At 36.2% G+C, this 12,359-nt stretch overlaps 1 protein-coding gene across 13 annotated transcripts in view; it reads left to right on the top strand.

Moving 5' to 3' along the window:
• The window catches only part of LAMA2 (laminin subunit alpha 2), a 4,753,606-nt gene that overhangs the window by 3,588,043 nt on the left and 1,153,204 nt on the right, over positions 1–12,359 (top strand). The window lies entirely within an intron of this gene.

Below are 12,359 nucleotides of genomic sequence, written 5' to 3' on the forward strand. Positions count from 1 at the left end.
AGGGATGTACGATCAGCAGGTGCTGAGGTAGTGGAAATGCAGTACTGACATTCATTTATGAAGCTGAAGGATATTCGGGCTTAACAAATGAATGCTGATACCACATCCACTTTTGTGGTGAAGTTCATTGCATAAGTGCATATTAATAACTGTAGTAAGTGCTTATTAAAGTTGTAGTATGTAATATTCTATTTATCCTCAATCTCAGAATCTTGGAAGACTCTTTTTCCTCAACTTTAGGTTGAGAGTGTACTAGTCTTGGGAACTCCACAAGGCACTAAATGAGCAGATGAGCTAACTATGGTACTGGATATACCCACCTAGTCATAGCTCTGAAAATGGATTCCATCTTATGAGCCAGAAGATCAGATTCAGGGTGGATTCAAGCTTCATTAATAACATCCTAAATGACTGGTCCCAGCGAAAAGAAATCCCAGGTTACCTCAGGCTTCTTCTCCACAAATTTATGTAGGGTATTTCTGGAAAAGGAACAGTGGCTCAAGGCAATTCCATGCTACTCATTCTAAGACCAGGGCCTTTTCATTGATGGGTTCACCTACTGGAGAGAAAAGAGAGGACACATCATATGTGTCCTTTAAAAGATAGCAATCTCTTGATCCTTAAACTCACCATAGCAGCTGGGATGTGAAGGAGTACTACACCTCCACCCCACTATTCCAGAAGGAAACTCACATGTGTTGTTGAGAAAAGTGAACATCTGATTGTTGATGACAGCTGGCATTTGGTCTTGTAGCAGCTCAGAGCTGCATATGCTGGGGAGACATTTGCAATAGAACTCTGTTTGAGTACAAGCTTGCATCTACATCATAAGCTTCGATCAGTCATCAGACCTCTTCATGTCTAGGTCCTAAGATATGATCTCTACAATTAGATGGTTCAGCAAACCCTTGTAAGTCAGCAACAGCTGCCCTGACTAACCTTGAAGGGCAGCTCAGGAGTACTTGTTTGAGTGCCACTGATTGCTACTAAAGTGCTAAAAAGACAATTCTTTTGGATCAGGCTGGCAATTGTCAGTATCAAGACAGTCTTCTGTGGGCTGATTGGTATCAAAAAACCTAAATGCTTGGTTCAAGGGTTTAAACCTTGGAAGCATCTCCCTTACTCCCATCATCTTCCACTAAACTGATGTCTGGATTGAAGACTTAGCCCTCTGTACCTGAAAAAATGTTCATCATTTGCAAGTGGTGAACAGCAATAGTGAACAGTGGACTTACCTCAAAAGGCCTACTTTCTGAGTGTCACTGTAGAAGTGTGTTGACTTATATCTGGGGCTATGAGGATGGAAAAGTTCTGAATGACTACCATAGTTTTGGACAGAACATATGCCAAAAGTTGCTCCCATTTTTAGCGATGAATTGCATTACTGAACCTATGGACATGATGCATTTATCCACATTTTATTTCCTCAAAGACAGTACATACAATACTGGCAGAGGCCTTGGCTGCATAATGCTGATGGTTGCATCACATTTTGTAGGCAGATATCTATGAATGTGAATGCGGATTTTATCTGTGGAAAAATGACTGATATCCAAATTGTGAGATTGGCAAAAATGAACAGATTAGCTCCCGAAAAGTGCATACTTAATAAGGCTTTCACCTTATAGTTGAATGGTTAGCCTAGGTGCATGGGCTTCTGTGAGCATGAGATCTTACAAAAAATGCACAACTGTGATTGGACTCTCCAAAGTCAGTAGAAATGCCACCTGTTGTATGGACCAAGGAGGATGTCTTCAATGCAACAGATGTCGGCCCAGATTCTCAGCTCCCTTCTCCCAAAACAACTGACAAATTATGTAGGGTACCACATGCACCTAGATTTCTTTACAGGAACCCTGTTGCAGACCCTGCTGTTATATCCTTGGATGTGTACAGAAGTTCTAAATCCTTTTCCTCTAATAACCTGTACCAAATTAAAGGTAGTCATACCTCTGACAGGCTGGGCAAGAAGGCATATGTATCATATGCTTTGGTTTTCAGAACAATTAAGTACCAAACTCATATGTTTGAATATCTGTTATTTATTTTTTGCCGACTTACAATGGTCTTTGGATAGACTTTCCAGCTCATATACTAAATCTGATTTATTGAATATGGTTACCTCTGATTCCCAAGTTACAATGCACCCTATTAAGTGTGCTTATGATGATGTTTCCTGTTGCTAATACCAGGGTGAAACTTCAAAACTTCCTTGAAGATGTGAAGGCTCAGCTTGAGAATGCCCTGCTTGGTGATGATCTTCTGCCAAAAAATCCATCTGCTGAGGTCTTCAAGAAGGTAGAAAAGAGAGAAAAGTCAATGCAGGGTGTGAAGGAACTGTTTTTGTCTACTTTTCCTAAATGTAAGATAAATTGCTTCTTTAACTCTGGGCCCTTTTTTTGAAAGCCAGGTAAATCTACCTAGCAAATATCTTCTATTCAACATTATAAGAAAAAAAATGCAGAGTGACATAAAAAGAAGTGACGGTAATCTCAAAAACCCTAATTTCAAAAGACAGCAGCATGATCTTTTATTTCCCCCTACCTTCACCATCACAGCCCTTTTCTAAAATTGCAGGCAATCTTTCCTGATGCCTTCATCTCTGGAAACAAATCACCTCAGATTCTTTGGTTCTAAAAATAATTTCACATGGATATAAACTTCAGTAGGCATCAACCCTTATTCTAGATAGTGTTTATCTTCTTCCAAGGAGACAACTTCATATTTTCCTTAAATTCTTTTAGATCTGCTGTCTCAGGAAGTAAAAGAGCCAGCTCCAAATTCCCAAAAAGGGAAAGGCTACTATTCAAAAATATTTCTAGTTCCCAGAAAAGAACACACCTGGAGACCTATTGTATACTTGTCAAAAGGGAAGACATTTTGCCTGGTTCAAAACTCAAACAGCTGATTTTACAACTCCTTTTTCCTCTACTGTCATCCAAGTTTTTTCTGGTCTCCCTAGATCTCAAAGATACCCTCCTGTACATTCCTATCCACAGGAAACCATAAGATGCTTTGCCTTGGGATTGCACTTTCAGTTTACATCTTTAACATTTTATGTTCATCATATTGATCACTGCTGCAGCAGAGTTAGCTATATGGGTTATATCCTGCCAAAGATATAGCAGTCAACCAGCTTTCAAAGCTTGAGAGCACCATCCATGTACACAAACTGCCAAGCAGATCAAACTGAGCTAACTTAAAGGCAAGATTGGCTGAAAGCCCTTCACTGCTTTCCTGCTGCTGAAGATTATGCCCCTATGAGGATTGTGAGGATCAAAAGTCGACTTCTACTTTCCTTAGCTGGGCAGATAAGTTCCCTTTACGGGAAAAAACTTCCATTTTTTTATTTTTTACTGAGATTTTATTAACTTTAAAGCTAGGAGGGTTGCGTTTCAATGTATTGTCTTGAGACTGTAACTTACTTTTAAAGAGAATACTCATTGTTTCTGTCAGTTTAAAAGTAGTGCTAACTAACTGATACAATGTTTTCTGTAGAGATATTGTGTTTATTTTTTCCATTGTGGGGCCACCACAATGTTTGAAAGTGCCTTTTACTGTGCTGTTTTCTCTAAAAAGAAGACAGTAACTGTTGTGGACAGGTAGTTTTACTAGCATCTGTTGCTTTTTTTCCCAGTGATAGAGGCAGCATTTTCAGCTTGATCATGGAACAGATTGTCAGTCCCAAAGTCAGTCCTTCTTCCAGTCACAAAATGAAAACATTAAGCAAACAGCCTTTGCCACCACAGCAGGCTAGCAATTTACCTCAGTTGCAGGTGGGTGACTCTGCTGTGGATATTTGTTGTGCCTCAGACCACCCATCTTTCACCCCAGATCACTCTGGTATAGCAACTACAGCCACTATGGGCAGGGGATTAGCCACGTGCTCTGCAGCTGTTGAGGTCCCCTCATTGGGCAAGTGAAAGCTCATCAGTTCTGGGAGACAGAACAAGGAAAGTGTCCCTGCTGTGTCAGAATGCTGTACCTATCTCTAGGGAAGCAGCGTCTGCCATTAGTAACACAACTGGCCCCATACTTCCTATCAAAAGGAAACAGAAATCAAGCATGTATCTAACCCTTCTCAAATTTCTTTGGATAGGACTAGTTTATGGGGATGGGCTGAGGATTTGATTCAGGCCATTGATCCTTCTTGTAGATTACCTTCCCTTGAAAGAAAGAAGGATGCCTCCTTTCTTGAAGAGATTCAAGATTCTGAATCCGAACAGGAAAATGCAGGTGGTGATTCAGGGATTTGTGATTAGATTTCTGATTCAGACTCAGAGGAGAGCTCAGTTTCTGATTCTCCCTGTGTGGGTTTCTCTTTCTTTAAGGCTTTGCGAGAATGTCTCAAGTGTTTTCAGTGGGAGAACACTGAAGTTTCTCAGTCCATCAGAACATACTATGAGCTGTTACAGAAGGATTTTCCACAACCTACACCCATTCCTCCTATCTACTTTAGAGGATGTGTGTCTTACTGCCTGCACTTTTCCTGATAGCCAGCTGTACTTAAAAAGACAGATAGGATGGATAAAGTTCTTCAGTCCTTCAAATTTGTATACACTATTCTCAAACCTGACCTAGCAGCTATAACTTTAGTTGGCTGCTCTTCTGCTAAGCACTTAGTTAAAAACTACTCCTACTTGTTCTAATAAGGATGTGAAAAATTTTGATAGGTATGGGGAAAAGTGGAGACAACTATGAATTTTAGAATTTTAAATTGTCAGGCTCGTATGTTAAAGTTTATTTTGACATATTGTAAAAACATGAGGAGTGTTTCATCTATAGTTTCTTCTACTAAAGGAAAATCTGCTTTAAACAGCTTACTTTCTTCTATTGCAAAAGTCACTACTCATTGACTTAAGTGTGTGTATGACTGTTGATACTTTTTCAAGGGTTATGGCCACTGATACTGTTTTAAGTAGGTTTGCTTGGATGCCTTTTCAGAAACTCCATGATTATGTAAAAAATGAGATTCTCCCTTGGATAGAGGTTTAGTGTCTGGCTCCTCTGCTGCAGAGGTGATCAAAAAGTGTGATGAAAGGGGCAAGGTGATCCAGGGAATCTGAAGCTTTGGAAGTTGGTTGGCTGTTATATCCTTGGTAACATATAAGCCATATAGCTAAGGCTGCTACAGCAGTGATCATTCAAAACTCTACTTTTCTGATAAATTCAGCATACACTACTGTACTGTCTCTCCACTGCCCCCAAAGTCTTCACTAAGTATCTTGCTCCAGCCACAGACTTCCATAGACTTCAAAGCATTTGCACTTACCTCACTTGGATGGCTGCCTTATTACTGCTTCTTCTGCCCAAGACACTCTGGCATCTCTCCATCTTACCAGGATGTGTTCTAGACATCCCTTTGATTACAACTTTTCTTCCCCAGAGAAAATATCTGCTCAACATCACCATTTCTTAACTCGTCTTCAAAATATGCCAACAGCAAGAGAATTCCTGAGGATTCTGGATTATATGATTTTGTCCTTTCAAATGATTCCATTCAACAGACTCCATATGAGGAAAATTTTATGATTCCTCAAATCCATTTGGGACCAGCATCTGCAACCTTGAACCTTCTCAATCTGAGTCCTCAGTTTCTTCAAGAAAGAACCCAACCGATGGGACAAATCCAGGTCTCCCTCTTTCTTCCCCTGCTCCTTCTCAGTTAGGCACCACAGACATCTCAGACTTTGTCCCACCCTAGTTAAACTTCTGTTATAACAGATAAGAATAAAAATCCTTAGTGAAGACTGATCTGGTTGATCACCATCACTGTGAATTGCTTAGTTTAGGCCTTGTATACTCTTCTTTCAATGTACACCTTTCATCCATTTCTGCCTACCTGCTAATGGACTTCCCACCCCAGTTTTCATCTTTATTCCAAATGAAACAGTTTTTGAAAGGGGTATTACATATTAGACCACCAAGAGAACAGATTGCATCTTCATTAAATCTTAATTTTGTATTGAATAAGTTAATTATGTCTCCTTTTGAATCTGCATCCAGTTCTTATTTGAGATTTCTAACTTAGAAGATTGCTTTGCTCATTATTTTGACTTCTGCTAAATAGTTATCTGAATTTCAGGACTTAATGTCTACTCAACTGTTTTTGATCTTTTATAAATGCAGGAGGCTTAGAACCAACCCTTTATACCCAAAGTTATTTCTGAATTTATTTTTAACCAGACTTTTCAGTGCTGTACCTTGAACCACAAAACAAAGGAGAAATAATTCTTTGTTTTAGACACTCACAGACAGTTAAGATTTTACTTGGACAAGACTAAAGATTTCTTCAACCAACTTTTTGTTTCTTATGAGCCTAAGAAGAAAAGTCAGTAATTATCTAAGCAAACCATTCCTATATGGCTGTCCAACACTATTCAGTTTTGTTACTCTAACGATGACAGAAATCCCTGTTCACATTGTCAAGGCTCAGTCTACCTGAGCTGTGGCCATTTCTGAGGCATTTTGGAAAGTAATGGACTATAGATGTATTCTAGATGCAGCTATTTGGTCCTCAGTGCATGCTTTCATTAAGCTATATAAGCTTTATACAGTTCTCAGGGCTAAGGGTGGGTTTGCTAGATTTAATCACCATGGACTCCTAGATTATGGACCTTCACCTTCCACCTTTTCTTCCTGACTCTTGGTAGTTGTCCCACACAATTATGGCTACTGCAACAGTGATCTAATGGAGAACATAGTATAAGTGTGTAAGTTAACTTATCTTAACAGTAGATGTTAGAATAGACCACTTTTGCAATACTAGCAAACTCCCTTTGCCATTCCTTTTTTACTTTACTTGCCCTGGGTTATGGCTATTAGTGTTGCATTTTAAATTAACTCTTTTTACTTTTGTTTTTCTGACATGACATGACATTATTACATTAGGGCATTAGGTTTCAGCTGCCCTGTCAAGGACAAGAAAACTCTGAGTTTTGGAATGCCTGTAGATCCCTCTTAAACAACTATATATTCATGTGCAAAAGGCAGACTTATGGTGTAGGAGGAAGGAGGCTGAAGCTTTGTAGACTGGCAGGACATCCAATATCCTTGGCAGGATACGCCCCACACAGTTAATGGCTGCTGCAAATGTGATCTATTGAAACGTCTATTGTTATGGTAAGTCAACTTACCTAACTGTACTTTTTTCAGTACAGTAAAAGAAAAATGATAAGAAAACAGTAGTATTTATTTACGATAAAATACATCATAAAATTAAGATGTATGCAAATTACTATCAAAAAGCATGAAAACGTATTTTCTTTTTGTAAAGGGATAATCCAAACTTTATCCTCCCCAGCTATTGAGCTTTATCCACAATTTTTTTTGCTTGTTTTTTTTTTTTTTCATATTCCTCACTACGTATTCCTCATTCCATAATTTTTATTCAAGCAACTTTTCCAAATATATCAAAAAATTGTTATTCGTGTGCAATCATGTGGGGCTCAGACTGCTATGTTTCAAGACATTCTCATGCAGTACATTTGAGTTGGGAGTTATGGCCGAATTCAAATTCAGTAACAGAACAAATGGCTGTCACACATTTACTGAGGGCACAGAGAAGAATGCAGTAGCATGCTTACAGCTTTGATATCAACATACGACCAAGGGCCTGCGAGGTGTAAGCAAACTGCGAATAAAATCTGTTAAGCTGCTTCTCTTTAATTCATGCTTTTTGTTTGATACAATGATCATACTTCATCAGTCAATCAAAATGAATAAAAGACACATAATTTAAAACATAATTTAAGGGTCACATGATGTTCAGTTCCCTATCTAAGGGATGATATTGAATAATTAATTAACTACATCATGGGCCTCTGCCCATTACCTTCATTCATAAAATGTAAAGTGAATATATTACAAATGAATTACTGAACACCCACATACATTTATATATAACAAACTAGCATGACTGAGTGTTAACATATATTGACTTGCAACATATAAAAAACATTTAACATCAATTATTTATCATAATAGACAAGTAAGCAAGAAATGAAGTTAAAAATACTGATATTTTCTGTTCTGCCTAGCTCTTTAGTGCATCTTTAAGTGATAGCCTATGCTGAAGGTCATAATGAACACCAGATTCATAAAATGAAATTTAGGAAACAGATATTTAATATGGTATTTAACTCTTTGTTGCATCTGAAAATAATATAGCCTACACTAGGTTTCCAGTTGATGTAAATTCATATAAGATTAGCATAAAAAGTAACAGATATAATAAGTATGTTAAATACATATAAAGCTTCAAAGGAATATTAATTTTAGCCCTTGAGAGTTTTTAGTCAGTGCGACCTAGAGTCTAATACTTCAGGAGAGTATTAAATATTGAGTAATGTATCCTTAGATCAATTTAAATAATCTAAACATTTTAAATATATTAATTTGGAGTTATAAATGTAAGATAGCTTGGTTACATCAACTGGAAGCCTAGTGTAGGCTATATTATTTTCCGATGCAACAAAGAGTTAAATAGCATATTAAATATCTGTTTCCTAAATTTCATTTTATGAATCTGGTGTTCATTATGGCCTTCAGCGTAGGCTATCACTTTAAGATGCACTAAAGAGTTATGCAGCACAGAAAATATTTGTATTTTTAACTTCATTTCTTGTTTAAGTGTCAATTATGATAAAGAATTATTGTTAAATGTTTTTTATATGTTGCAAGTCGATATATGTTAACAGTCAGGTTAATTTGTTATATATGCAATGTATCTGGGTGTACAGTAATTCGTTTTTATTATATTCACTTTAGATTTTATAAATGAAAGTAATGGGTGGAGGCCCATGATGTAGTTAATAAATTATTCAATACCTTCCCTTTGATAGGGAACTGAGCATCATGTGGCCTTTAGATTATGTTTTAAACTGTCTTTTATTCATTTTGATTGTCTGATGAAGTTTGATCATTGTATTAAACAAAAAGCGTGAATTAAAGAGAAGCAGTTTAACAGATTTTATTCGCAGTTTCGTTCTTACACCTCAGAAGCCTTTGGTTTTATATTTCAAGTTGTTTTAGTCTTGTTTTTCTTTTTGATGTCAACATGTGCAGGGGAAGGTAATGTCAATCACCCCCAAGATACCTACAGACAGCATTCAATATGTCAGGCAGCAGCAACAGCCGGATTCCAAATTTCCAAATGGGCATGTCATTGGTAGTGCAAATGCATTGTACAATGCCCATGCCTTTATTAATAGTATGTGTGGATTGTTACCCCATTAACAATGTCTAGAGAACGTTACCTAAGGTGTATACTGGGATATAAACCTGACAACAGCAGGTTTGGAGGGGAGAAAGTGATAAAGATCTGGAAAGACTTGTTTAACAATACTTTACAAGGAAGGATAGTACCTGCATTTTAGAAGAAAGCTGCGGTGGCTGTATTAACCAAACGGAGTAAAGAATCTTCAGACTCACATAGACCAGTGTCAATTATAAACCAAGGTTATAATCTGTTTATGCACATAATAGCTAACAGAAAAGCAAAAGTGTTGTCAAAATTGATAGATATGGATAAATATGCTTTTGTGGAGGAGAGACAAACATCTGACAATATTGATAGAACATTGATGATGATGTTATTTGTGGACCTTGATACATAGAAAGCATTTAATATGGACAGCTGGGATTTTATTTGTAGTCCAATTATAACATTTGTATTATCTAATAGAATAATAAGGTTAATTAGGAAGATATGTGAAGTGTAAGAGACAAGAATTATGGTTAAAGGGTTCTTCAGCAAGCTGTTTTTGAGCAGAAGAACCAGGCAGGAATGTTCTTTTTCCCCATTGTTACTTGCCTTAAATGTACAGCCATTGACAAATAAAATAAAGGACTATCAAGGCTATAACTTGTATGATAATCAAAAAAATTAGCGTTAATTACAAATGATATTATTTTTGCGATTTATAATTCCAGACAATGATATTTTAGTGATATGGGACATTTTGAGAAAGTTTCATGTCTTTTCAGGATATAAAATAAATGAAAATAAAATAAAATAAAGGCTGTGGTAGTAAACTTTGTACCCACACATAAATTGGTTCAGCAATACCCATATTTATGAAGGCATGATGAAAATGAATTAATTAGGTATATGGATTGAAAAGGATTCTGTTATAGCAGCTAAGGATATGTGGGAAGAGACTAACAAATGAAAATACATTACTTGACTATAGATATGGATAGTAAGATGCAAGCAGTGAATCTGTTTCTAGTCCCTTTAGTTTTTTTTTTAAATAGGACAGGTGTATTTTTATCATACAAGAGAGAAGTTGTGGACCATAATTAATAAAGAGTTGAAGGACTTATTTGGGAGGGAAAGATGTGAAGAGCAGAGCAAATAATTAGAAAGGGAAAGATAATAAAGTAGGATGAGGCCAAGCTGGTCAAACACTACCTTCCCTTTCCTTTCAGGGATTTATAACAGTATAGCCAAAGAGAAAGGGACAGGTGATTGTTGGGCAACAAATGGTTGTAACTAATGGAATGATTCTTTTGATCTGGGATATAGGATCTGAATTGCCCAATCATAGTAATGGGTTTCTAAGTTAAATGCTGTTGTCGGCAAAAAAAAAAAAAAAAAAAGCAGTTACTGGAAAACAGAAATCAAAATCTTAACCAAATGTGACTGAAGCACTGAATATGTTAAAGGATATAAAAAAACTGGAAGTGGGGTCTGTACAAAAGGAAAGGAATAAATTACATGGAAATAAATGGAATTTGTGGGAACAACACATGCAGAATAATGTTCAGAATGAGGAAGGACATTTTAATAAAGCCAGGAAATAAGTGGTTTATATATTGTTGAAGTGAATGAAAATTGAAGAATGTATATTGCATAAAAATAATAAAGGAAATAGTAGTATGGTTTGTTTTCTTTTCTATTACTGTATATGTACTTTTGTCATTTTTTTATGTTATGTTTAATAAAGATGTTTTAAAACAGACCTCACTAGCTTATGTCTTTATTGCCATAACTAGTCATTTTGCATTATACTCAACTGAATGATGTGGTGAACTTTTGCTCAGCAAGTTGAGTACGATAATAACACAATTTTCATAAAAAAAGTGATTTTTTTTTTTATCACTGGACTTCTGATCCTACCCTAATTTAGACTCACATGCAGTAAACTACATAATATTAAGATGTATGTTTTTACAGTTGTAACCCCCTGATGACTACCTTGTATCTGAGGATCAGTATACATTATTCTGAGAAATCTGTTGCAGAGTGGTTATAGAAAAGTATTCCTTGGATACCGTTTTTAATCTTATAGTCATTTAAGTGCTCTGTCTTTGACAGTTGGTTCACAAAGAATGTGTGCTGTGAATTCTTAATGTGAAGAACTCAGTATTAATCTTAATTATTTTATTGGTGTGCCCATAGCAAGCGATAATAAAAGAAAAAGGATATTTTCTTTTCTTTTATGTATAGGGTGCATTATTAGAGTTTCATCCTTTATTCTGCTGGTGCCAGAGAGGCTGTTAACAGGCTCTACAAACTTGGTTTTGGCTCAGCTCAAGCCTACCCATCTCTACATTGGACCAAAACTATGTTCCACAAAATAAGTAGCCTTCTGAAGAATACATTGCTTGCTCTAATATACTGCGAAGTACCTGAAAGATATATAATGCAGGTCATAAATGAAATTATTTTTTTTCTTAAAATGGGATGAACTTATTTTCTTCTTAAACACTGAAGAATAGGGTAAGCAATATGAGTCATCATACATCTCAGCTGTCCCTGGATTTGCAAAATGTCCTTGATTTTGAATCATATTTTTGCCCTGTTCTTTGAACTTTGAAGTTTTGTTTTTGATTTTCTGGTAAATCACTTAGAATTACACTCAGTCTGAATGTCACTGGTTAAGAATTTCATGCTTCTTATTGTTCAGAAAATACATGTTTATGCAAAACCCATTAATCTGTGAAGTTTTTGAGTAAGAATCCTATTTTTAAACTGTCCTTGATTTGGGGCCTTTGTCACCCATTATTTTAGGCTTTCTTCAGAATTATTGAGTAACGACGAAAGGTAAGAGGGTCACAAATATTAGAGTTGCATTTAAATTAACAACAAGATCGTGTAACACTTTATTGTTTTTTTTTTTAATATTATATATTATACAGTAACATGAGCACTTTAAAAACAGATGCCATTTAATTATTGGGCATAATATTTAAGACAGTCTGATTTGCAGGAGCACATCATAAAGATTTTAGTGAGTTAAGGCAATGGTTACATTTGTAGTGGCAGTCAGCGTGTGTTTGCTAGTTACATAAGAATCAGTATCAAGAAGCTTTAACATATGTAACACCACTGGTTTTCTGAAATCTGCACCCAC

The sequence above is a fragment of the Protopterus annectens genome, chromosome 1.part0, assembly GCF_019279795.1.
Source record: "Protopterus annectens isolate FY-2018-M chromosome 1.part0, PAN1.0, whole genome shotgun sequence".
NCBI classification, from domain to species: domain Eukaryota; kingdom Metazoa; phylum Chordata; order Ceratodontiformes; family Protopteridae; genus Protopterus; species Protopterus annectens.